The sequence below is a fragment of the Protopterus annectens genome, chromosome 8.part0, assembly GCF_019279795.1.
Source record: "Protopterus annectens isolate FY-2018-M chromosome 8.part0, PAN1.0, whole genome shotgun sequence".
Taxonomy (NCBI): domain Eukaryota; kingdom Metazoa; phylum Chordata; order Ceratodontiformes; family Protopteridae; genus Protopterus; species Protopterus annectens.
In genome coordinates, this window is record NC_056741.1 from 728237363 (window position 1) to 728263678 (window position 26316).

The following is a 26316-nucleotide window of genomic DNA, read 5'->3' on the forward strand; positions in this document are numbered from 1 at the left end:
TCACATGCTTAAATATCAACAGTACCTCATGTCCTTGTTAAAGCAGAAAATGGTTTCAATCTCAGAAAGTCCTGACACTAAGGAAATGCAGGACTTATTGCATGCGGCTGAACAAGTGGGAAAGCATACTCTACAGTGTGGTTTTGATTCAATAGAGGCTTCTTGTAGAGCCGCAGTTACAGGCTCTGTTATTCGAAGTCATGCTTGGTTGAAAGAACAAAGTTTACCTGACCATGTTAAAGTAAAATTATTGGATGCTCCACTACAGCATGATACTTTATTTGGCATTAATGCAGAAGAGGTGTTAAAGAAAATGGAGGATAAAGCAAAATCTATGCAGACAGTAAAGGATTTCTTACAGGTTCAACCACCTAGGTTTAGCAGAAACTGGCCTTCAAAAAATTGGTCCTTTCCGATGTCAGGCCACAAAGAGGCAGATACAGATGCCCAAGAGGCAGATCTCAGCCCCAAGGCTCCTACAGACCTAAACAATGGGGTGCTTCAGCCCCCAAAGGAGGAGAAGACAAATCACAACCTTATACGAAACAGTCCCAATGACTTTCCTCTACAGATGCCAAACACTTACTTTTGACATCACCCCTAGGGGGAAAGCTAGCACTTTTCTCAAAAAATTGGCACATAATCACCCAGGACAAATGGGTATTGAATATTGTTTCTCAGGGTTACAGGTTCCACTTTCACACGCTTCCAAAATCAAACGGTATGCTGGACCTGCCACAAAACCAATGGGCAGAGGCACAAAAATAAATTGCTGCTCTCATGGACATGGGAGCTATTCAGAGAGTACCACAGCAAGAACAGGGGCAAGGATTTTACTCGAGACTTTTAGTACCCAGAAAAGACAAAGCCTGGAGGCCAATACTGGACCTGTCAATCCAAAATACTTTCCTGGATGTTCCAAAATTCAAAATGTTAACACTACAGCAACTTCTACCATGCTGGGCCGAAGGCTTGGCTAGTAACTTTGGACCTCAAGGAGCCATACCTGCATGTCCCAATCAGACAATCTTGCAGAAGATACCTCAGATTCATAGCAGGCTCAATGCATTACCAATTCTCTGCACAGCCCTTTGGCTTATCTACTATGCCCAGGGTTTTTACAAAATGCCTGGCACCAGTAATTGCATTTTGCAGACAAAAAGGAATTCAAATATATCCCTACTTGGACGACTGCCTTATTCAAGCAGAGAGCAAAAAAAGCATCTGGCATTTGTAAAAAGATTACTGAATTGCCTGGGGTACACAGTAAACGGAAAAAAAATCAAAACTAGTGCCCTCTCAAGACATAATATTCCTGGGTGCAAGCTTAAATACACCTGCCCAGATGGCTTACAAACAAAGGCAACTGACTCATTACTTTCAAATGATGGCAACAAAGACCCAACTCCTTGCAAGAAAAATTCTGCAGGCCCTGGGCTTCATGGCGTCCTGCATTCTACTAATTCCATATGCAAGACTGCATATGAGGCAACTACAATGGTATCTAAAAAGTGTTTGGACTCAACATTGCCACAGCCTAGAAACAATCATAACTTTAATTCCCTGCCTACAACAGGAGTTTCGATGGTGGTCCCAAGTCTGTCGCCACAACAAGGGACAGCCTTTCACCTTACCCACAGCCAGGCAGACAATAACAATGGATGCATCGGATTATGCCTGGGGGCCACATATGGCAGGAAAATGTGTTCAGGGCACATGGCCCAAGGAACAAATGCATCTTCACATCAATCAGAAAGAGATGCTAGCTGTACAGAATGCCCTGACAGCTTTCAAGGACGTACTGCATCCAGGACAACTTCTAATAAAGGCAGACAATACCACAGTTATGTGGTACATAAGCAAGGGGGCACACATTCCTACCCCCTATGCAGACAAGCCATGACTTTGTGGAACACAGCACTGTCCTATCAAGTACATCTGCAGGCACAATTCCTGCCAGGAACAAAAAATACACTGGCAGACGAACTAAGCAGAAATCTCGTGGATCCTCACCAATGGAAACTAAATCCACAGGTGTTCAGCATAACAAGGAAATGGGGACGCCCAGACATAAATCTTTTTGCTTCCCCTCACAATTGCCAACTACAAAAATTCTGCACAAGAACTTGTCACACTCGAGCATGGAAAGTGGATGCTATCATTCAGCTGGAAAACCCTGACAGTTTATGCCTTCCCTCCAATGCCTCTTCTTACCAAGGTGCTCCTAAAAGTCAGACAGGAGAGGCCAAAAATTATCCTGATTACCCCAGACTGGCCACGCCAGCACTGGTACCCAGTCCTAAAGAGCTTGTCTCAAGGCCCAGCCTGGCTTTTACCTCAAATTTCTCATCTTCTGACTCAACAAAACAATCAGATTCTGCACAGTCAACTCAGAACCTTAAATCTGGCAGCATGGCAGATAATGTAGCCACTCAGACTGCACCTCTCTCTAAAGCTGTTATAGATGTCATTTTAGAAGCCAGGAGACCCAGCACTAGGAAATCTTATGCAGAAAAATGGAAGAGATTCTGTGTTTGGAACCAGGCACAAGGACTCGAACCACTTGTTCCAAATATACCTCAGATTTTACTATACTTAACTGAGATGCTAGACAAAGGCCCTTCTTTCTCATCAATTAAGATCCATGCCTCTGCCGTTTCAGCTCATTACAATACGGAACCTCCAATATTTTCACATCCTCTTCTAAGACAGTACCTCAGAGGGGCAAAAAACATAAGACCCCCCAAGGAGAGCACCAGTACCAACTTGGGATCTCAATTTTGTTTTAGAAAAGCTCACACTGCCTCCTTTTGAGCCAGCCAACACAGCTGATATAAAATTCTTATCATGGAAAACTGCACTGCTCCTAGCAATAACTTCCGCAAGAAGAGTCTCAGAGTTACAGGCATTAATGGCTGTGGAACCTTTCATCATTTTTCACCAGGACAGGGTTTCTCTTAGGACAAACCCAACATTCATGCCAAAAGTGGTTTCCAATGTGGCTCTGAACCAAACCATTCATTTACCAACTTTCTACCCAAACCCCCAGAATAAAGGGGAGAGACTTCTCCACGCTTTGGATATAAACAGACGACTACGATTCTACTTGGACAAAACAAAAGTTTTCAGAAAAACTGAGCAACTGTTTGTAGCCTATGCTGCAGGATCACAAGGAAAGCCTATCACAAAGCAGACAATTTCAAAATGGATAGGACATTGCATCCGCTTCTGTTATGCACAACATGGCAAATCAGTGCCTAAGGGCATTAGACCACATTCTACCAGAGCAGCAGCCACTTCAGCAGCCTTTCTCAGAGGAGTACCAACCAAAGACATTTTAGAAGCTGCAACCTGGAGTTCAGTGCACACTTTCACCAAGCACTATCACTTAACTCTTTACTTTAAATCCAGAGCAGGCTTTGCCACTGCAGTTCTGCAGGGCCTGGTAGCCTCTCCAAATCCAATTTAGACCCAGCCGCCCAACCTCAGCTTTGGGATTCAACCCAAGTGTAATGACTGCAACAGTGAAACAAGATTAACATAGTACAGTTGTGTACCTACCATAAATGTAGATGTTCGAGTGTATTCACTGTTGCAGTCCAGGTTACCCTCCCACCATCCCCCTTTTTTCTTTGCTGGGACTTCTCTGTACTCCTCAACTCTACAACCTATGTGGTGTATTTGCTTGTAGATAAAGGATATCTTTATATTAGTACATGCATGCTTTTTAGCATATTTTATTCTTTACAGCCTTCCTATCTGGGGACACCTGACATCTGGGGCAAGAAAAACTGAAGAAAATGGCGTCGGCGTCGGTTGCATCTTTTATACCCCTGGCGCACTGACTTCAGGGAAGAGGCGACCGCAACCGACGCTGGACCTAGACTTTGGAACTCGGGCAGACTGCGGGTAGCCTGCCAGCAGGATAACCCAAGTGTAATGACTGCAGCAGCGAATACACTCTAACATCTACATTTATGGTAGGTACACAACTGTACTTTCTGGAAGCAGCCACTTGGACATGTGTTCACACATTCTGAAAATGTTACATTGACTGTAGGGCTAAAGCAGAGTTTGCCATAGCCATTCTGCAGGACATATTGTAACCTAGTATTTCTTCTTTACCCCCCCCCCCCTCATCCTGAAGGTCTAGGGGGTCATCCCAGTAGTTTTGATGAATGCAATAGTGGTCTGGCAAATAACATAATAGACTTGTCTAGAAATTTACTATAATTGCAAATGTTCATGTAGATCTGTTATGGTTTAACATCTCTCCCAGCATCCCCTCTGGTTTGTCATCTGTCTTCCACCTTCTGGATTGTAGACATTCTGGGCTGGGTTGGGGCCTCCTCTTTAACCCCCCCCCCCATTTAGGACTTTGGGTGTGCTCTGACTTTGATAGTTCATACCACAAGGGCCTTTTAAGCCTAACCGTGCATCCAAAATCTCTGACTAGTTCTGACACCCTTGATAAGTAGAAGCATGGGCCTGGGAGAGATGAACTATTTACAGGTTGCCTGTGTCCATTAGAGACATAGTTGCCAAACCAGGGATGAATTTCCAGTTTCCCATCCAATTGTGCAAGTTGCACTTGAATTGGGTTAGGGAGGAACTCTGCTTCATGTGGATGGGGAGCCTGTTCCATAGATGGGGTAGTCTTTTAGATGCATACCGATCTCTCCAGCAGGTCCTGTTTATATCACAAGCAAGGTTTCAGTCTTTAGAACAGGTAATTATGATGCTGTTTGTTTTGTGGATATGCAGGAGGTCCATCAGAGTGAGTTCTGACAATGCCTTGTATGCCAAGCATAGATCTCCCCTCAAAAGCATGTAGGAGGCAGTGTACAGGGATAGGGCCTTGAGGGGGTCTGCATAGGACATTTTACATTCTTTTAGTGAGGAACCTCTGTGGACATTCCAATTATTGGATATGCCTGGTTAGATATATACCAAAGGGGGCATTGTACTCAATGATAGGTCTGACGAATGCCAAATATATTGGAACAATGACTTCCTTGGACTTGGATGCCATACTTTTGTTTATAACTTGCGCAACATAGAATGATTTCCCACTGTAGACATGTCATGGTCAAAGGCTAGATTAAGATCTCTGTGTGTCTCTAAGTCCGTGACTACTGGGTCAACTCTGATGGGTGTGTTGTCAATATGATAGATGTCTTTCTGATGTTCTTCGTGTTTCACTGTTGCAGTCATTACATTTGGGTAATCTGCTGGCAGGTTGTCCTCAGTCGGCCTGAATTCCAAAGTCTTAGGTCCTGCATAGGTTGCTGTCTTCTCTTTCATGACGTCGGGTCGTCAGGGGTATAAAACATACAGCCGATGCCATTTTCTTTGGTCTTTCTTGCCGTGTGGTGCCTAAAGCAGAAGCATTTCGCAAGTGCTGGTCGGCCGACTACTGAAATATTCAGGTTTGAGTTTCAGAACCGAAGTCTTCACTAAAGCCAAGTACCCCGTTGGGGAAACTTTTTTCTTGCTTTTTACCGATTTCAGAAAAAGTTAATAATTGTATTACTTGTGGAAAGCAAATACCTCATAAGAATTCCAATTTATACTATATTCCTTGCCTAGGCCCTGATCACAACGTGCCTGGCTGTCGGTTTTGTGCTAGATTTAACCAACACACTATTAAGCGTCAGTATATTTTTGCATCAAAGTATTTTGAGAACAGATTTATCTACCCAGAAATGTCGTCGGATAGCAATCAGACTACCTGAGTGCATAAAAAATGCAAAGAAAAGGACAGAAAAAGGCAGTTGAGATCCAAAACCGACAAAGCTTCCCCTAAGCCAGTCGCCGGTACTCAGGTGCCTTTGCAGCCCCTGATACCCGCTACCTTTGAGTCGCAGGCCTCTACCGACACCCATGTGGAGTCCGGCATGCCACAAAATACTGAAGGTATTGGACCGATGGATGTATCTCCTTCGGATGGGTCCAGAGCCGCTGAGCAGGCACCGGCTTCGGAGGGTGTATTCAGACCTCAACATTTGTACATCTAACCAACGACAGCTGCAAAACCAAAGACAAAAGCAACTTCTGAAACTAAAAAACCGACACATGAGCCACATGCACAGGCCACCATGCCTAAAAAATAGATGGTCAAAATGGCTGAAGACCTCATTACCTTGATCAGGGGTACCCATCGCTCTCCAGATAAGAGGCCTAGGCAAGATACTGATTATGAATCTTCAGATCAGGTTTCTATTTCTTCTGATTCTTCTTCTAATTAGGAATGATCTTTACCTCCCTATGAGGATTCTGATGCTGAGGAGTCTATTCCATCTGCATCTCCTCCTGAGGATTATTCATTTGGAGAAACGTTGCATACTTTGAGGGAGCATTTTCATTGGGAGAGTCAAGACTTCTCAGAATCAAAAAAGAGGCTCAGGGATTTCCTTCTCCCTCAGCACAAGCCTTTAGCCATTCCCCCTGTTTTGGACATTGTGGATGATGTATTTTCGGAGTCAAGCTTGACCCCTGACTCCTTACCTCCGGCTCCCAGTAAGCCTGACTGATATTACAGGGTCCCCTGACTCACATAATTTTTTCTTTAGAAACCCTGCTGCTGATCCTGAAACTATTTCACAGGGTCCAAAGAGAGTTAAGGCCTCAACAGCGAAAAGCCCTACCCCCTCTGATAGGGATTCAAGGGCATTGGACAGATGGGGAAAAAAGGTTTATACATCTGCAGCCTTGGCAATCAGGGCCTTAAACTGTCAATTTCATATGCTTAAGTACCAACAACATGTTATGGGATTGCTGAAACAAAATGATGTTGATTTCCGAATGTGCAGAAAATAAAGACTTGTAGGAATGATTGCATGCAGCTGAACAAGTTGGAAAGCATACTTTGCAATGTGGTTTGGATTCTTTGGAGGCCTCCTGCAGGGCCGCAGTTACTGGATCTGTGATTAGGAGGCATGCCTGGTTAAAGGAACAAAATTTGCCTGATCATGTTAAAGCTAAATTTCTAGATGCACCTTTACAGCACGATTCTCTGTTTGATATTAAGGCAGAAAAGGTTTTAAAGAAAATGGAAGACAAAGCTAAGTCTATGCAAACTGTTAAAGACTTCTTACAAGTGCAGCCACCAAGATTCAGTAGACACTGGCCTACAAAAAACTGGTCCTTTCCTGTGTCAGACAGAGCTCAAAGGGGCAAATCCAGATGCCCTAAGGGTTCCAGATACCAGGTGCAAGACTCGTACAGGTCAAAGCAATGGGGTGCATCCACCTCCAAATCTGGAGGCGATAAAGCGCAAACCTACAGAAAGCAATCCCAATGACTTCTCTCTGCCTGCACCAAGCACTTATCTTTTGGCAGCACCCATAGGGGGAAAATTAGCCCTTTTTGCTCAAAATTGGCAGTTAATAACCCAGGACAAGTGGGTACTAAACATCGTATCTCAGGGATACAGATTCCATTTCCACACTCTGCCAGTGACAAATGGTTGGCCAGATCTGCCAAAAAATCAATGGGCAGAGGCACAGAAACAGGTTACATCCCTCATGGACATGGGGGCCATTGAAACAGTACCAGAACAGGAAAAAGGACAAGGTTTTTATTTGACTGTTCTTGGTTCCCAGAAAGGACAAGGCCTAGCGGCCAGTACTGGATTTATCGATTTTGAACACATACCTGGACATTCCAAAATTCGTAATGCTCGCTTTGCAGCAGCTTCTGCCCATGCTGGGCAAGAATGCTTGTCTGGTGACTTTTAGACCTAAAAGAGGCATACCTGCATGTCCCAATAAGACAGTCGTGCAGAAGATACCTCAGATTCCAGGCTGGCTTAATGCATTACCAATTCTCTGCACTGCCCTTTGGCTTATCTACTGCGCCCAGGGTCATTACGAAGTGCCTGGCACTAGTAATTGCATTTTGTAGACAAAGAAGCATACAAATATATCCTTACTTGGACGACTGTCTCATTCAAGCAGAGAACAAGGACACTCTTCTACGACACCTGGCATTTGTGAAAAGGCTTCTAACATGCCTATGATACACAATAAACAAAAATAAATCACAACTGGTACCCTCTCAAAAGATAACATTCCTGGGTGCAAGCTTGAATACAACTGCCCAGATGGCTTACCTCATGCCAGACGAAGGCAACTGACTACTTACTTCAAACTGATGGCAACAAAAACCCAGTCTTCTGCAAGACAAATTCTGCAGGCCCTGGGCTTCATGGCATCCTGCATCCTACTAATTCCATATGCAAGACTGTGTATGAGGAAACTTCAGTGGTACCTAAAAAGTTTATGGAGTCAACATTCACACAGTCTGGAAACGATGATTCCTCTCATTTCCTGCCTGCAACAGGAGTTTCTATGGTGGGCAAAGGCCTGTCACCAAAACATGGGACGGCCCTTCACTTTACCCCCTGCCAGCCAAACTTTAACAGACGCATCAGATTATACCTGGGGGGGGGGCACATGGCAGGAAGATGCATTCAGGGCATATGGGCACCAAAACAAATGCATCTACATATCAACCAGAAAGAGATGCTAGCTGTTCAAAATGCCCTAACAGCCTTCAAGGACTTACTTCATCCAGGACAACTACTGATAAAGACGGACAACACCACAGTCATGTGATGTATAAACAAGCAAGGGGTTGTACAATCATACCCCCTTTGCAGATTAGCCATGGCACTGTGGGACACAGCTTTGACCTACCAAATACATCTTCAAGCTCAATTCCTGACAGGAAAACAAAATACTCTGGCAGACGATTTAAGCAGAAACCTTATGGATCCTCACGAGTGGAAACTAAATCCACAAGTTTTCAGCATGATAACAGAGAAATGGGGGAGCCCAGACCTAGATCTATTTGCCTCTCCTCAAAATTATCAATTGAAAAGATTCTGCACAAGGACTTATCACAGCCAAGCATGGAAAGTGGATGCCCTAGCCTTCAGTTGGAAAAACCTATCAGTTTACGCCTTTCCTCCTCTGCCTCTTCCACCCAAGGTCCTTCTAAAAGTCAGACAAGAGAAGCCAAAGATGATATTAATTGCCCCGGACTGGCCCCGCCAGTACTGGTACTCAGTCCTAAGGAACTTGTCAAAATACCCAGCTTGGACCTTACCTCAAAGACCACAACTACTGTCCCAGCAAAACAATCAGATCCTGCACAATCAACTACAGACCCTGAACCTGGCAGCATGGCTAATCATGTAATCATACAAACGACACCTCTCAGTAAAGCTGTGATGGATGTTATTTTGGAAGCCAGAAGGCCTAGTACTAGAATATCTTAACGCTGACAAATGGAGGAGATTCTGTGCTTGGAGTCGAGTGCAAGGAACTGATGCAGCAGAACCAGATATTCCTCAGATATTACAATACTTAACTGAGATGCTTGACAAAGGCCTATCGTTCTCATCAATCAAGATCCATGCCTCTGCCATTTCGGCTCATTACAATACAGAGCCACCAATCTTTTCTCATGCTTTACTAAAGCAGTATCTTAGAGGAACCAAAAATTTAAGGCCTCCTAGAAGATCACCATTACCTGCATGGGACCTCAATTATGTGTTGGAAAAGCTCACCCTGCCTCCATTTGAACCAGCTGCTACCGCTGATGTAAAGTTCTTATCATGGAAGACAGCTCTGCTACTAGCAATTACTTCAGCAAGAAGAGTTTCAGAGCTACAGGCCCTCATGGCTGTAGAGCCTTTTATCATATTTTACCCAGACAGGGTGTCTCTGAGGACAAATCCTACTTTTATGCCTAAGGTGGTTTCCAGTGTGGCTCCTAACCAAACAATTCACCTGCCAACTTTTTATCCAAATCCGCATAACAAAGGGGAGAGAATTCTGCATTCCTTGGACGTACACAGACAGCTAAGATTCTACTTGAGCAGGACTAAAGCTCTAAGAAAAACTGAGCAATTACTAGTGTCATATGCTGCAGGATCAGAAGGAATGGCTATTTCAAAGCAGATAATTTCAAAGTGGACAAGCCACTGCATCCGTTTCTGCTACTTACACCATGGTAAACCTGTGCCCTAGGGCATTAGGTCTCACTCTACCAGAGCTGCAGCTACTTCAGCAGCCTTTCTCAGAGGAGTACCAACCAAAGACATTCTAGAGGCTGCTACTTCGAGTTCTGTTCACACCTTTACAAAGCATTACCTTTTACCTCTCTAGTCTAAGTCCAGGGCAGGCTTTGCCACTGCAGTGCTGCAGGGCCTTATAGCCGCACCTAATTCTATTTAGCTCCAGCCTCCCAACCATAGCTTTGGGATGCTACCCAAATGTAATGATTGCAACAGTGAAACACGAAGAACATAGTACAGTTGTGTACACTTACCATAAATGTAGATGTTCGAGTGTATTCACTGTTGCAGTCCAGGTTACCCTCCCGCCATCCCCCTGTCATTCTACAGTTTATTTTTCCTTCTCTATCTGCTACAACCTATGTGATGTATTTGCTTGTAGATGAAGGTAAAGTTTATATTGATGCATGTATGTATGTGTGTGTGTATATGTATATGTGTGTGTGTGTGTGTGTGTGTGTGTGTGTGTGTGTGTATGTATGTGTATATATATATATATATATATATATATCTACCTTTTTGGGGGCACCTGACATCGGGGGCAAGAAAAACTAAAGAAAATGGCATCGGCTGCATGTTTTGTACCCCTGACGTCATGGAAGAGAAGACAGCAACTGACGCAGGACACAAGACTTTGGAATTCAGGCCAACTGAGGGGAACCTGCCAGCAGATTACCAAAATGTAATGACTGCAACAGTAAATACACTCTAACATCTACATTTATGGTAAGTGTACACAACTGTACTTTCTCGTGTTGCAGTACCAGACATCCGACCAGTATACCAAAGTCTTGGAAGCAGGGGTATTTGTGACGTTGCATGTAAGAGTCATAAACTGAAGCCAGCTATGTCTGTGACATCTGCATGTACCCATATCAGAACTTTTCTGCCACAGTATGTTTCAGACATCCAATTGCCAGCTGCAGTAATCCGGCATTTGTTTGACTTGACCCATCCATTTTCGACAATTGTTCCTAGCTGTCCGCATTCAGACAAGTACCCTTATGGGGTTTTTTTTTTTTTTTATTAACCTTTTTCAGGTACATAATCTAGGAAAAGGAAAGTGCACTTGTGGAAGACAAATTCCACATAAGGACACATGCTATCTGTGTTTATTCTGTTTAGGGGCAGGCACGACTAGAAGTCCTGTGATATTTGCCATTCTTTTGTCCCCAAAACACTTAGAAGCCGTTTGTTGGCTCTAAATCTCTATTTGGAGAATCAGCACCTGTGACGCTTGGCTTTAGAGATGGAAGGCAGAGCAGGCACCTTCGACAAGCTGCCAAGGAAGAAGTCTAAACAAGTTGGACTTTACGTCCAAGCTGCACCTCAGGAATCCAGTGAGAGCCTCGAGGTGAGTGTTAGCCAAAATCGCTCCGGACTTTGGATATTTCGATGTTACAGGGAACCGAAATGGAAGCCAGTACAGCAAGTATCCATAGTACGTCCACTGAGGCTTTACAGCCATCAGCTCCTCCTGTTGGTGAGTGACAATCACGGCTCGTGGCGTCGGTGGGGGGGGCTACTACTGCCTTGCCATCTATTCCAACGTTGGCACTCTGGCCTACTACTGTTCCTGTTCCTTCTACCTCTTTAAAAAGAAAAGGGAAAGAGAAGCACAGGGCTAAAGATCCTATTCCAGCTTGGGAGACCTTTTCCTGTCTTTATTCAAGGCCTTTCATGTATTCCAGACCTAGATTCCCCCAGTCAGGCCAACCACTTGTTACACAGGAAGAATCTGAGGAAGAGTCTTCCTCCTCAGATGAGTCCCTGACCTGTTGTTCTCAGATTGCTACTCCTGAAGAAGAAACTCTCACTCCTGACTCCACTGGAGAAGAATTCTCCTTTGGGGATACCGTTTCCCTACTTAGGTAGCATTTTAATTGGGAGGCCGCAGATGTTTCTGAGACCAAGAGGAGATATTTTGAACTCCCGCAGATGGAGCAGCCCTCACTATCTGCAGTTCCACCTTTACTTCCACCTTTCCAGGATGCCTTCTTAGCTGCTGCCCAAGAGTCACAGCCTCCTGCTAACAAGAGACCAGACAGATTTTATAAAGTGACTGCAAAAGAGCAGCATCTTTTTAAGAATCCGCTAGCAGATCCCGCTGTTATTGCAGTTTCAGCTGGCAAGTCTTCAAGGAACTACGTTCATCTTCTCTTTTTCCCCACTGATAAAGATAGTAAATTTATGGATAGGTTGGGGAAGAAGATGTATAGATGTTCATCGTGCATACAGCTGCAGTCATTACAGATGGGTTATCCTGCCGTCAGGCGGGTCCTCGGTCGGCCGAATTCCAAAGTCTAGGTCTGGCATCGGTTGTCATCGCTTCTTCCCTGACGTCAGTGCGGCAGGGGTATAAAAGAGGCAGCCGACGCCATCTTCTTCAGTCTTTCTTGCCGCGCGGTGCCGATTTGATTACTCTTATCAGGGGCTCTCAACCCTCCCTCTGACAAAAGGCCCAGATTAGAGGAATACTACCCTTCCTCAGATCAAGCCTCTATTACCTCTGAACATTCTGAGGTCCAGGATTATGCCTATTCTCCTTTCGAAGACTCTGATGCAGAGGAGTCTGTTCCCTCGGTCTCCCCCCCTGAGGACTACTCTTTTGGGGAAACCTTACATACATTGGGGGAACACTTTCACTGGGAAGGCCAATACTACTCAGATTCCAAGAAAAGGCTCAGGGATTTTCTTTTGCTCCCCCAGCGTAGGCCCCTGACTATCCCTCCTGTTTTAGATATATTGGATGATGTGTACACAGAAGCCAGCCTTAATCCAGATTCTTTGCCTCCAGCTCCTGTTAAACCAGACAGGTATTACCGGGTTCCTGATTCTCACCAGTTCCTATACAAAAGCCATATTGCTGACCCAGAAACTATTTCACAGGGTCCCAAGGGAATTAAGGCCTCTACTGCTAAAAACGTAGCATTGGTGGTGTAGTGGTGAGCATAGCTGCTTTCCAAACAGTTGACCCAGGTTCGATTCCTGGCCAATGCAAATATCTGTACATTTACAAAGGGGAAAGACTACTACATTCCTTGGACATTCACAGACAACTCCGTTATTATTTGGACAGGACAAAGCCATTCAGGAAATCCGAGCAACTCTGTGTCCTATGCTACAGGTGCTCAAGGAAAGGCTATTTCCAAACAGACAATCTCAAAATGGATAGCCCACTGCATACGCTTTTTGTTACTCATTTCATGGAAAAACTGTGCCTACATGCATCAGATCCCACTCCACCAGGGCCACAGCTACCTCTGCAGCTTTCCTCAGGGGGGGTCCCTACCAAGGACATCTTGGAAGCAGCCACTTGGAGTTCAGTGTACACTTTCTCCAAGCACTATCACCTTCCACTATACTCTAAATGTAGAGCAGGATTTGCCACAGCAGTCTTGCAGGGCATCCTTGCTCCTCCTAGTTCCACTTAGTGCCTGCCACCCCTACTTAGCTTTGGGATTCTTCCCATCTGTAATGACTGCAGCTGTATGCACGATGAACATAGTACAGTTTTGTACCTACCATAAATGTAGATGTTAGAGTGCTCATACAGCTGCAGTCCAGGTTATCCCCCCTCCGTCCCCTCTTAGGACAGGCCTTATGACAAACACCTTCTCATACAACCTATTTGGGGTATTCTTTTATGGTGTATTTGCTTGCAAGTAATGTTTTTTGATTATTCTATATTGCATGATTACATAAATTTATGTTTTGCCTTCCTTCTGGGGGCACCTGACATCTGGGGCAAGAAAAACTGAAGAAGATGGCGTCTGCTGCCTCTTTTATACCCTTGCCGCACTGCCGTCAGGGAAGAAGCGACGACAACCGACACCGGACCTACACTTTGGAATTCGGCCGACCGAAGACCCGCCTGAAGGCAGGGTAACCCATCTGTAATGACTGCAGCTGTATGAGCACTCTAACATCTACATTTATGGTAGGTACAAAACTGTACTTTCTTCCACCTTGGCCATAAGAGCAATTAACTATCAGACTCATATAGCCAAATTTGCTCTGGATTCCCTGACCAAGGCCTCTACTCAGCTGTCTGACATGCCTGACTCACCAGTCAAGGCTCAGCTGGGCACCTTTCTGTCCATGGTATCCCAGGTGACTAGACACTCAATCAGGTGTAGCTATGATGCTGTTGAAGCCTCTTCCAAATAGCCTGCATCTGGTTCTGTGTTAAGCAGATTCTCATGGTTGAGACTCCAACCTTTGGATGACCAAGTGAAGTTGTTAGATGCCCCTTTGGATAAATCTGCACTCTTTGGAGCTGCCTCTGCAGAGCTACTCAAGTCACTGCAGGAAAAAGGAAAAGACTTGCAGAATCTGAAACATTTATTGGTGTCACCTGTTCACAGATTATGTAGGAGCTACCCCCAAAAACCCAGCTTTCTTAAGGGGCAGTCCTCCCATTCCTCTGTTGCTCATTCCAGGGGATGAAGACAACCTAGGAAACAATCCGCTCCTAGATCTTCATCCAGCTTAGCACCTTCTTCTTTACGGAGGCTGCCAGACTCAGATAGAGCTCCTCCGCTGTGACTTTCTTCCCTTCCCCACCTCCACCCCCCTCTCCCTATGCCTAATCCTATCCTACCATCCTGGCAGAAAATCACCACAGACAGGTGGGTACTCTCAATCATCGAGAGAGGATATTGTATGACTTGGTGGGCATCTCCACCATTCCAGGGAGTTCCACAACCTCCACCCAGTCAGCTTGCACTCTTCCCCACTGTCCTGAGATGACAACTCTTCCAGGGCACTATAGGAGTACCCAAGGATCAGTTAGCCAAGTGGTTTTACTCCAGGAAGGTTTGGGTTCCAAGAAAAGATGGTCTTTGGAGATCCAGTCTCTATCTATCCTTCCTCCGTCTCTTTCTCAAGGTGCCTACCTTCAAAATACTAACACTAAAGTACTTTCTTCCCCTTATTTCTCAGCAAGCCTTCATGGCCTCCCTGGATGTGAAGGATGAATACCTTCACATCCCTATTCATCCCACTTACAGGAAATTTCTTTGATTCTCAGTGAGTTCCTCACATTTTGAGTTCTCTGCCTTGCCGTTTGGACTCTCCACGGCCCCAAGAGTATTCACCAAATGTCTAGCCCCAGTCATTGCATATTGCAGACAAAGGGCATACAGATTTACCCTTACTTGGACGATGATCTCATCCTACACCAGGATTCCCTCACCCTGTCTCAACATCTGGACTGGGTTTGCAGAATTTTGCAAAATCTAGGTTTCACTGTGAATTACTTAGTCCTAAATGACTCCCTCACAAGATCTTGTTTTCCTGGGGTGCAGGATAAGGACAGACTTGATGTTGGTCTTTGTCCCTGCCCGGAAAGTGGAATTTCTCACCCAATTTTTCCAATCCCTCCTACCACTACCAATAATCTCAGCCAGAGCATTTCCTGAGAATCCTGGTATTTATGGCTTCTTTGATCCCCATGATCCCTGTATCCCGGATGCACATGAGGAAGTTTCAGTGGGTATTGAGAAATTCTTGGAAACAAATCTTCCTCTTCTTCCCTGCTTAAAAAGGGAACTCACCTGGTGGATCTTGGCTGTCACCCTCAATGAAGGTGTGCACTTGCAGATTCCTCCACCCAAACAGCATCTTTGTATGGATGCACCAGATCTAGGTTGGGGGGCTATCCTTCAAAATACCAACATACAGCACAAAGTGCAGGGGATTGGTCCATTCAAGAAAGAAAGAAAATCACATCAATCTAAAAGAGTTAAGGACCCTTTTCTTGGCAGTACAAGCCTTTCAAGAGATCCTTCTGCCAGGCACATTGCAGGTCATCGCAGACAACTTGACAGTCCTGTGGGTACATAAGCAAGCAGGGAGGAACAAATCCTACCCTCTTTGCAGTCTTGCAGTTCAAATCTGGTCCCTGGCAACAGCACTACAGATTCATTTGCAGGCAGTTTACAACCTATCAGAAGACAATGTGATGGCAGACACCCTGAGCAGGACCTTAACACCCTCTCACGAATGGATGCTTCACAGGGTGGTGTTTCTGGACCTAGTTCATAGGTGAGGTATTCTTCAGGTAGATCTGTTTGCCTCCTACCAGAACAGACAGATGGCCCCTCTTTTGCAAAAGACTTCCCCATCTACAAGCCTTTAAGATGGACGCTTTCTCCTTTTCATGGGAAGGAATGTTCCTTTATGCCTTCTCCCATTTCTTTTGATTCACAAAGTCCTCTTGAAAATAACAGGAGGACAAACCAAAAATCCTGTTGGTGACTTCCTTCTGGCCAAGACAGTATCGGTTTCCCCTACTTTTCCATCTGGCCCATAGCAATCACCATAGGCTACCTCACCGCTTCGACCTATTCACACAAGACAAGGGGTCCCTTATTCATCCCCACCATCTCAATCTGACAGTGTGGGTGATAGAGTTCTGATCCCCTTTAGGCACCTATATTCAGAGGACGTACTCTATGTTCTGCAGGAGGCCAGAAAACCAAGTACTAGGAGAAACTATTTATTTAAATGGAAAATATTCTCCAATTGGTGCAGTAAGAGTGAACAGGACCCATCTCAAACTTCTGTTCCAGTGGGCTTTTCCTACCTGTGTGAGTTACTGCATTCAGGGTTGACTTATTCTTCAGTAAAAGTGCATCTCTCTGCCATTTCTACTTGCCTTCCTTCGACTCCACCTCTGGCTTCCAGGTTGGATGTTAAGCTGTTTCTGAAAGGGGTTCTTCATATTAGGCCTCTTCGTACGCCCGTTCCCCCACCTTGGGACCTTAACTTTGTGCCAGAAAAACTTACACTAGCTCCCTTTGAGCCAGACCATTCTTCCTCTCTCAAATTCTGCACTTGGAAAACAGTTTTGTTAGTGGCCGTCACTTCTGCCAAGAGAGTCTCCAAGATCCAAGCCCTTATGGCTTCACATCCCTACCTTAGTTTCCATAAGGATAGGATTTCCCTAAGGACTAACCCTTCCTTCATGCCAAAAGCAGTAAATGAGATATCCTTAAACCAGACCATTAATTTGCCTGTCTTATACCCTCAGATACAGAACTCCTCAGAAAGGACCTTACTTTCCTTGGATGTTCGTAGGCAACTGAGGTTCCACTTAGACGAGATCAAATCCTTCAGACAGTGGTCAACTATTTGTCTCCTTTCATCCTAGTGCCCTAGGCAAGGCCGTGTCAAAACAGACCATTGCCTCTTGTATTTTTAAGGATATTGCCTTTTGCTGTTCCTTTCATGGAAAACAGTTGAGTTATCTGTCAAAGCCCATTCCACCAGAGCTGTTTCCTTTTCAGCCTTTTTCAGGGGCATTGATTACTCTGAAGGCAGCAACTTGATCCTCTGTACATACCTTCACCAAGCATTACAAATTGAACTCCATCTCCGGGGCTAGAATTGGGTTTGCTAGGTCTGTTCTGCAGGGTCTAATAGACTCTGCTCCCCTACCTGCTACCCACATTACTACTTAGAGAGCTTTGGTACTCTCCCTAAGGTTAAGAATACTGCAACATAAGAATAGAAGGACATAGAATAGTTGTGTAAGAACTTAACCATAACCATATATATCCTTCTCTTCCATGTTGCAGTATTCAGTCCCACCTACCTAGCCCCTTTCTCTTTTGACCATATTGTAAACTGGGTCCTTCCCATGACTACTGACCTGGTGTCTGGGAGGGGTTTTTATACTACCTTTTACTCCTCCTATTCCTGGGGGCTCTCTGTGCGGCTGCCAGGTCTGAATTGGGTACATGCAGACATCACAGATGTAGTCGGCATCAGTTTATGGCTCTTAGATGCAACATCGCACTTAGCCCTGCTTCCAAGACTTTGGTATACTGGCCGGATGTCCGGTGCTGCATGCAGCAACTCCCTAAGGTTAAGAATATTGCAACATGGAAGAGAGGGACATCTATGGTTGTAGTAAGTTCTTGCACAACTGTTCTTTACCAGGGATGGATGACTTCCCAAAGGATAGCAAAGCAATGTCTTTCAGCTTTTCCCAGGTAGGGGTCACCACAGCAGATCACAGGTCCGCAGATTGATTGGCAATGGTGTTTTTACAATGTCTGGTTGCTGCCCAGCACCCAACCTTCAAAGAAGGAACACAGACACTCACAACGCATCTACCTGCATGTATTTAAAGATTCACTCTACCGCAGGGAGGACATGCAGATCTCGCACAGAAGGCCTCCAGCTGAGAATCTGACACAAACAACTGATGTCAGAGCCATAGACTAAAACTACATGCCAAGAAATGCACAATAGTATCCTTTGGGATGACTCCCAAAGGGATACTATTATGCATTTCTTGGCATTTAGTTTTAGTCTATGGCCCTGACACCAGTTATTTGTCTGTGTCAGCCCCTCTTGGAGAACATTTGTGTCAGTGTGAGATTCAGTGACAGCTCTAAATTTGCAATCATCTGCAAATTTAGTCAGCCAGAGACCACTGAAATTGGCCTTAACTTCTGAGAAGTAAATGTCAAAAAGGAGCGGTCCAAGGACTGGTCCCTGAGGGGACTCCACTTGTGACTGGCCTCCTTTGTAGAGGCAGACTCCCCCATTCTGTCTGTGAGCCAGTTGGCTGTCCACCAGGTGACATACGGGTTTGTACCTAACCTCTCGAGTTTGCCAACAATGCCTGAGTGGGGTATTATGTCATATGCCTTGAATGGGGAATGCTAGTTATTTCTTTCCTCTTTTTCTGAGCAGGTTGGGACTTACTGTCCATATGTGTCACTTGGTTTAGTCCACCCTTGGCTTTGTTAGTTTTGGTGAGAGTTTCTCTCTCTCCTTTTTGAGCAGAAAAACTCTTAAGATAGTGCAGGTGGATGCCAGGCAGACCTCTCAACCGTACTGAATCTCTGTTTTTGAGGTCCAAATAATGGGGTGCCACGATTCCAGAGTAGTACCTCTTAATTTCCGAATTTCCCGGCTATTTTTTGTTTAATTTTATTTCCGGTGGAGGTGTGCGCAGTAATGTCAGCTTCATCCAGCCTGTTGGAATTCAGCTGAAGGCTGCAAGGGGCGGGACAGATGACGAGAAGCCTGACTACATGAACTGCGAGAACGAGCCTCAGCTACACATTCTGGTCTGTCTGTTATGAATGAGAAGTCTGAATTACACACAGTATGCCGAAAGCAAGTGCACTCTAATTATGTTTGCAAGTGTTCCCTGATAAGAGTTTCAAAAACTCCCTAGCTTTGCACCCTGAGAATTGAGTTACCATTTAAAATTTTGTTATTTCTGGTGCTGCCCTGGTTCTAGAGAAAAATGTTTTGCTGAACTATTGTTAGATGTTTGTCCGCCGTTATTTTAGGCTTTGCCCGCAATTCTTGTGTTAAGAAGTTGACAGGTATGATTGTCATTTGTCACAGCAACACTAACACTTCTCTAGTGCCAGTATTACACCGCTGGGTGGCTTTAACAAATGTAGTTAGTCAAATTCAGTGCGGCAATAAAAGTACTGTGATCATTTTGTGGTATGCTGCTTGTTCATTATATAGCAAATGAAACTCAAGAGTTCTGCAAACAGAAGGCAAAAGTTATGAGACATCTGACACTTCTTAGTCATTAGGCTGCTACAGCCACCCTTGCTCATTGTTTTGAACCCTGACAGCACATCATGTGATTTACTGTCAGTTGTCAAACATGGCTGCTCACTTGGCATATGGATGGTTTAATATGAGCTTACTTCGGGAAGCGTGTTGAGAGAATTTCTGGATAAATGCGCTGGAACTAAAGTGAGTGAAATTGTGTCAGAGTCGACATTTGCTTGCATGAGTTGAGCAAATTTAGTTTTCATGTTTGATTTATTCTTTGTACTTTCAGGAAGTCTTTCTTTAAAATGATATTTTAGTGTAATTTTCATCAACAAAATAGTCTGTTGGCGTTATTTGTTAGGCGGTGTGATAATACAGTTTAATGGCTTGTTCTGAATCGGTCTTTATTATGCATTTGAATCTGGTCTGCTGTTATTGTGTGTATTTTGTTTGGAAATGATGGAAATTAATTTGTTCCTGTTATAAAATAGAAAACATTGCTGTGACCATAATAGGGCCTGACTGTAGCTGTCCCATTGAGTTTTCTGTTTCAATATTATTTTTAAATTACTGTAACACTTCTAGCACAAGAGTCAGAACTATGAGTTGGCAAAACAGACACAAAACAACACCATATTTGCAGTTTAGTTCACCATTCAGTATTATTTTATCCATTGAATTTTCATGATCCCCTCTCCTTTTATGACCATAGTGAGAGTTTGAGTAGAACTGACATTCTTCTTATCCACCCTGTTAGGGTAAGTGTTTATAGGTGCGTAGATTTGTGGGTGCTTGCTAGGTTATTGATCTAGAATCTTAAGCCTAGCCTTACATTCCCAATGGTAGTTTTTTAGTCCTGATATTTTGCATATGAATAACCCAGAGATAGGCAGTATATGTTTGGTCGTTGTTAACCCCTATCCATGAGGGATATGGGTGCTGGGATGAATTGATTCATCCCAATTACATTTAAATAGAGTAAGATAAGTGCTTTGATTTGTGTGTAGTGTAAGATGGTTCTATAAAAGAAGTATTCTCTGTGATGTATACTTATTCCTGTAAGTGTTCTATTTATGTTGCAAAAGAGCAAAAGGATTCCTTGGGTGGATGTTTATTATACCACTGAACTTGTGAATATGTTATAGTTTCACAGGCCAGGGTATGTTAAGGCTGTATATTGGTGGCAGAAGTTGATAGCTATCAGTCTGTATGATACTGAGAAGAGGGATAAGGCTTGGAGTTGGTCTGGAGTTTTTATGATTTATGCTCCATATATATTTAGTGAAAGCTTTGCGGTCATTCTACCTGTGACAGTTGTTTGGACAGATGTATACTGAAAGGGACATTGTGTTTAATGACAGGCCTAATGAGAGCAAAGTACAGTAGAATGAATCCAGTCTAGGGCCATGTTTTGGTGGTCTGTTCTTCAGTTTGCATTTGAAGTTGGTATCCCACAATACCATTGGAGTGGGTGGGGGTTACATAATTATATATGCAAATTTTATGTTAATCAGCATGCCGATTTGTACCTATTTTTCATGGGTCTTTGTCCAGATTTTTGATGTTTCCAGGTTGAGAGATATGATGTCAGGTTTAATAGCAAACATTCTGATGTCCTAGTGAGGATGGAGTCCACTGTGCTGAGGGATAAAGATTCTGAGTTCTGTAAATCAGGCTTGCCTCTACTGGGATACCTGCAGCCAAGTCACATTAGATACGACTACTTCAACAGTACTAATATTTTAAGTTCCAAAACATTTTTACTTTCTATTCCAGCACATTATGTACAACTCCATGAAATCATTCTCTTTGCCATCCTTCATATTTGCCAGTTTCTGTAGCTGCACATCTGGTAGACCTCCCAGCTGCAGTTTAGTTATGTTAACTTCCATAGTAGGTGTTCATATATTCACACACACACACACACACACACACACACACACACCGCATGTACTCAGTGGAAGACCGACCCCTCTATATTGTTCACCTTTGTAAGTTGTATCTTGACCACTTGGACTGTGACATACAATATTAATTTACCCTTTATAACTTGACCAGTTGAGTCCACTCTAAACCAGAGGGTAGAAGGTGTGGGCTTTGCCTCTTAGTTGTATTATTTTTTCTTTAGTACAAGTTTTTTTTTCATGTTTTATTATTACCATGTGTTGGATTAGGCCTAACGTCCTATTGTTAAGTGTTGCTGAAGATTTTTTCAATGTGAAGGACTGGTCTGAATTGTAGGTACATCCTACAATTACTGAAAAATTATACAGTTAATCGAGGCATGATGGCCCAAAGGAACGAACTCAAAGAGCTGACGAAGGAAAAGGTCGATCATCTACATTTTCTGGAAAGCAGCAGCCAAAGAGACGGTGGAACATTTTGGTGTTTGCAAGACCACAGTTGGCAACATCCAGAAAAGTAAACATGAGTACTTGGAGATATGGTAAGGAAAGCGGAAACCTACGGTGGACAAAGAGGAAAACTTCCCTTGAAGTCGATAAAACCACATTAAGCTGGTTCAAACAAATGAGGGCCATTAACCCTCGAATCTCCAGGCTGATGATCCAAGAAGTTGCTAAAAAAAATTTGCACGTGAATTTGGGTAGCAGATTTCCAAGCATCAGGTGGTTGGCTTGAAAAATTTAAACTGCGACATGAGATCTCTCCAGAAAGTCTTGTGTGGCGAATCCAATGAAGTTTCAGTAGAAGTTGTGTAAGAGTTCATTAAAATGTTCCCGGACTTTGCCAGAAGCTGCAAAGGTGTCGACATCTTTAGCGTTGATGAGAGCAGACTCTCTTTCAAGGCGATGTCTGACGTGAAGGGTGACAAATGTAAGAGCGGAAAACTTTCCAAAGAACGTTTCACTGTTTTGGTTTGTGCTAGCTCAGCCAGAGAGAAACAAAAGCCCTTGGTGATTGGTAAATCAGTAAAGCCATGTGCATTCAAGAACCTGAAGCCTGAAGACCTCCCCATCACTTGGAGATCAAACAAATGCACATGGATGACTGGTGCCCTGTTTGAGGCGAAGGTAAGGAGTATCGAACGAGAAATGAAAAAGAAACTGTATTGACAATATACAACTGTCCTGGCCATCGCAAGTGAATCATCTCACAAACGTGACACTGAAATTTCTGCCTCCAGACATGACCTCAAAAATCCAACCTCTTGATCAAGGCATCATCAAAACATTTAAAATGCACTACCAAGCCCAGCTCCTGCAGTGGGTCATTACTAAAACACAAAACTGTGGTCCGCCTGTGGAAGCAACTTCATCCATTGCATCAGTTAATGCTCTGGGTGCTGTTCTCTGGATCAGTTCTGCTTGGAATAAAGTTCAGCCAGAAACTATGCAGAAGTGTTTCAAGAAAGTTGGATTTGTCATAAACCAAAGAGCACGATGTTTTGGCCCCATCAGATAGTCCATCTCCCATGGCAAAAATCGAAGTAGTAGATTTTAAAGGTTTTGTTGCAATGAATGATGGGATGACAACCTGTAATGAACCTGACCCAGAAACAATTTTCCAAGCGATATTGACTGAAGTACAGACTAGCATAAAAGTGCATGAAGCAGCTGATGAAGTGGAAGAAGCAAGTGAGGATGACACAGAAATTGCAGAGACTCCAAAAGAGGAGTATGTCAGGCTTCTGATGATGCAGTTGAAGCCATTTGCTGTGGAAAAATGCCCAGGTATGCTGAGTGGTCTAACCAGCGTCAAGAGTGCTTTCTCCACTTACCTTTGTAATAAGAATAAGAAACAGATCAAGACTGACTCTTTTTTTTTTTTTCAGAAAGCATGATTAAACCATGAGAAAACTTACTATATTGATTTTGTATGATACTGTATGTATGATTTTAGTGTGTTTTGCTTATGTAAGATTTTGTATGATATTCTCTAATAAAAGCTGTAGAAAAAACTAAAGTGCATGTACATATCTGTGCAGTAGGCCTACTTCCTTATGTTGACCAATTTGTTACAGTCCCTTGGGTGGTCAACTTAGAGGTTCTACTGTATTTTGCTCTTGCTCTATCTCAGTGCTGTTTTAAAAGTTCTGTGCTGCATTTGTTTATTTTATCACTATTTTTCAACTTGCATTTGTTAATGAAGCACCGTCTGTTACTGTACTGCTCTTAGGTCGTTTTAACAGTATTTTGATATTTTCTAACCTTCTCTGATACTTCAAAAGTTGCTCTGAGTTTGCCAAAATATTTCTAAGTTTTACAAAGTTTTTCTGTTTTGTGTTTTGCCTGGTACACTTATTTCCACGTTTTTCTGATACTACAGGCTTCACTGCCTTTGGTTAAGCATTTGTTACTGCATTTGACCTCAAAACCAGTTTGTTTTACGTTAAGCAAGTTTTATTCTGCACTGTGGTGGGAGCAGCAACCCATCTGAGTTGGGAACTGCTGGTGGAAGGAGCAGCAACCCATCTGAGTTGGGAACTGCTGGTGGAAGGCTTTTATTGTGTGTTTATCTGATTGGCCTGATGGCTTAAATGTGTTAAAAGTCCTTTCATTCTGCTGGTATCAAAGCCTCGCATTTGTGCATCGCTCAAACGCTGTTTACCCATGCATTGTATATAAGCAAACCTCTCCAATGTAAAATCCTGTATAGGAAATGCTGTCCATAGTCTCCCACTGTTCATAGCTGCTTGAAGAGCTGACAACTTTGTGCAGAGGGAATCACCAATGCAGGTGTTTTTTTAGTATACTACTAAACACTCTCACTTAGACCTTAAGTGACTCTTCTCTACTCCTTCCCATCTACTAAGGATCTGTTATAATTTAATAGGCACTTCCCTGTCATCTCTTTTTCTAGTTTGGTGGATATGGGCATTCTGAGGCAGTGTAGTAACTGCCTCATGTTCACTGACAACTATTAATTTTAGAACATACAAATAGTTTGAGAGATATAGTTGTACAATGTCACTGGAGGCAAAGCTGCTACATATACACATGAAAAATCAAACCAGGTTGCCGGCGTTGCACCCAAAATGCTTGTTACCAACACTAAGGAACAAATGCATAGATTTGAATATCCAGAGGTACTCGCATGTAATCTACCCAAACCTCCCAGACATCCTAAAAGTATCTCTGTGGCCCCGCACACACTCAGACAGCACCTCACACAACACATAATTCTGAAAATCATAGTAGCCCAGCTTCTAAGCCCATAAAGGCAGTACACCACACAGCCAAATGTTCTAGTTATTGGGGATTCCATTCTAAGACATATTGATGTATCCCTTACCAGGCTAAACAAGGAGGAGATCACAGTGATCTGTCTGTCTGGAGCCAGGGTCTGCCAGTTCATACATGCACTTAGATCTTTCAACCACAAGTGCCAATATAACACGGCCATAGTCAAGTGGGAGTAAACGAACTAAGACATACCTCACTAGACTATATGAAGAGAGACATGAATGCAACTCCTTAAATATGTGTCTCAACTATATGAAGAAAGACATGAATGCAACTCCTTAAATATGTGTCTCAGGCGGGTATGAGTCTAGCCTCCCTTCAATAGTGATGATGATGCCACAGTGCCAGCAAAAAATTATTGAATTCAACAATTGGCTGAATTTCTGTTGTCACAACAAGGGGATCCTGTATCTGTCAGCCTGGGGACAATGCTTTGCACTTGTTGCTACTTGGTTTCCAGATACTGAAAAAACATGTATCTATCCCTATAGTGCTTTTTTAAGGCCATGCCAAATTGTTAAACCCTCCAGCATAGCAAAAATTACTCAGTACTACCTAAAGGTACTGCTGTTCAGTTGTAGGAGTTTAAATTAAAAAAAAAAAAAAAAAAAAAAAAAAAACTACACTCCCTGGAAGCACTTCTCACCCTGGAGAATGCAGACATATGTGTAGTTACTGAAACATGGTTCAAAACCATGGAAAGCACCCTGGCTGTCAAAGGCTACAATATGTTTCATACATTTTGATCCCCCTCAGCTCAGGGTAAAGCAAAGGGAGGAGGTGTCTTAGTGTTTATAAAGGGCAAGTACACTGCTAGACTGGTCCAACAACATGACTAGTTTAAGCTTCTCCATTTATAGCTAACCAACCCCCTATCCTATCCTTGCTAGATACAGATCTGTAACAGGAGTCTGGAAAACCACACTGCCTACCTAAACCTACTGGCATCTCTTAATATTCAGTCTAACATCATGCTTATGGGTGACTTCATCTACCCCCTCCATAAACTTGAAATACTTACATGGCCCATAATTCACTTGCTCAAAGATGTTTGGACTTTGGCAATGCAAACATTCTGGTGTAAATAGTTAGCTCCCTAATTAGAGATACAAATATCTTAGACCTAGTACTCATAAACATGGGGGGATGCTGCTTCTCATGTGCATTAACTCCTCCCTGGTAAGATATGACCACAAAATGTTTTTCTTTCTTATTAAAAGTAACATTCAACACCCATCAGACTCCAAACCTTTTAAGAACTTTGCAAAGGCCAATTGCCTTAAACTAAATGATGGCTTATTAAACTTCCAAGCCCCTCAAGCGGATAACTCTGAGACCTACTTTGAACTGTACACAAAAGCACTGTACAACCACATTCATAGCTGCATATTGAAGGCAGTTCCTGTCCGAGTCAAACCTATGATTACTGGCAAAAATAAACCACCCTAGTGGACCCCTAGTATAAATATGATATCTAACAAAAGGAAA

At 43.5% G+C, this 26316-nt stretch overlaps 1 protein-coding gene and 1 non-coding gene across 2 annotated transcripts in view; both read left to right on the forward strand.

Moving 5' to 3' along the window:
• Positions 1-26316, forward strand: part of UBL4A (ubiquitin like 4A) — a 622055-nt gene that overhangs the window by 586598 nt on the left and 9141 nt on the right. The gene's annotated exons all lie outside the window — the stretch shown is intronic.
• Positions 13013-13084, forward strand: TRNAG-UCC. The gene has a single exon. It is a non-coding gene; the product is annotated as a tRNA-Gly (tRNA).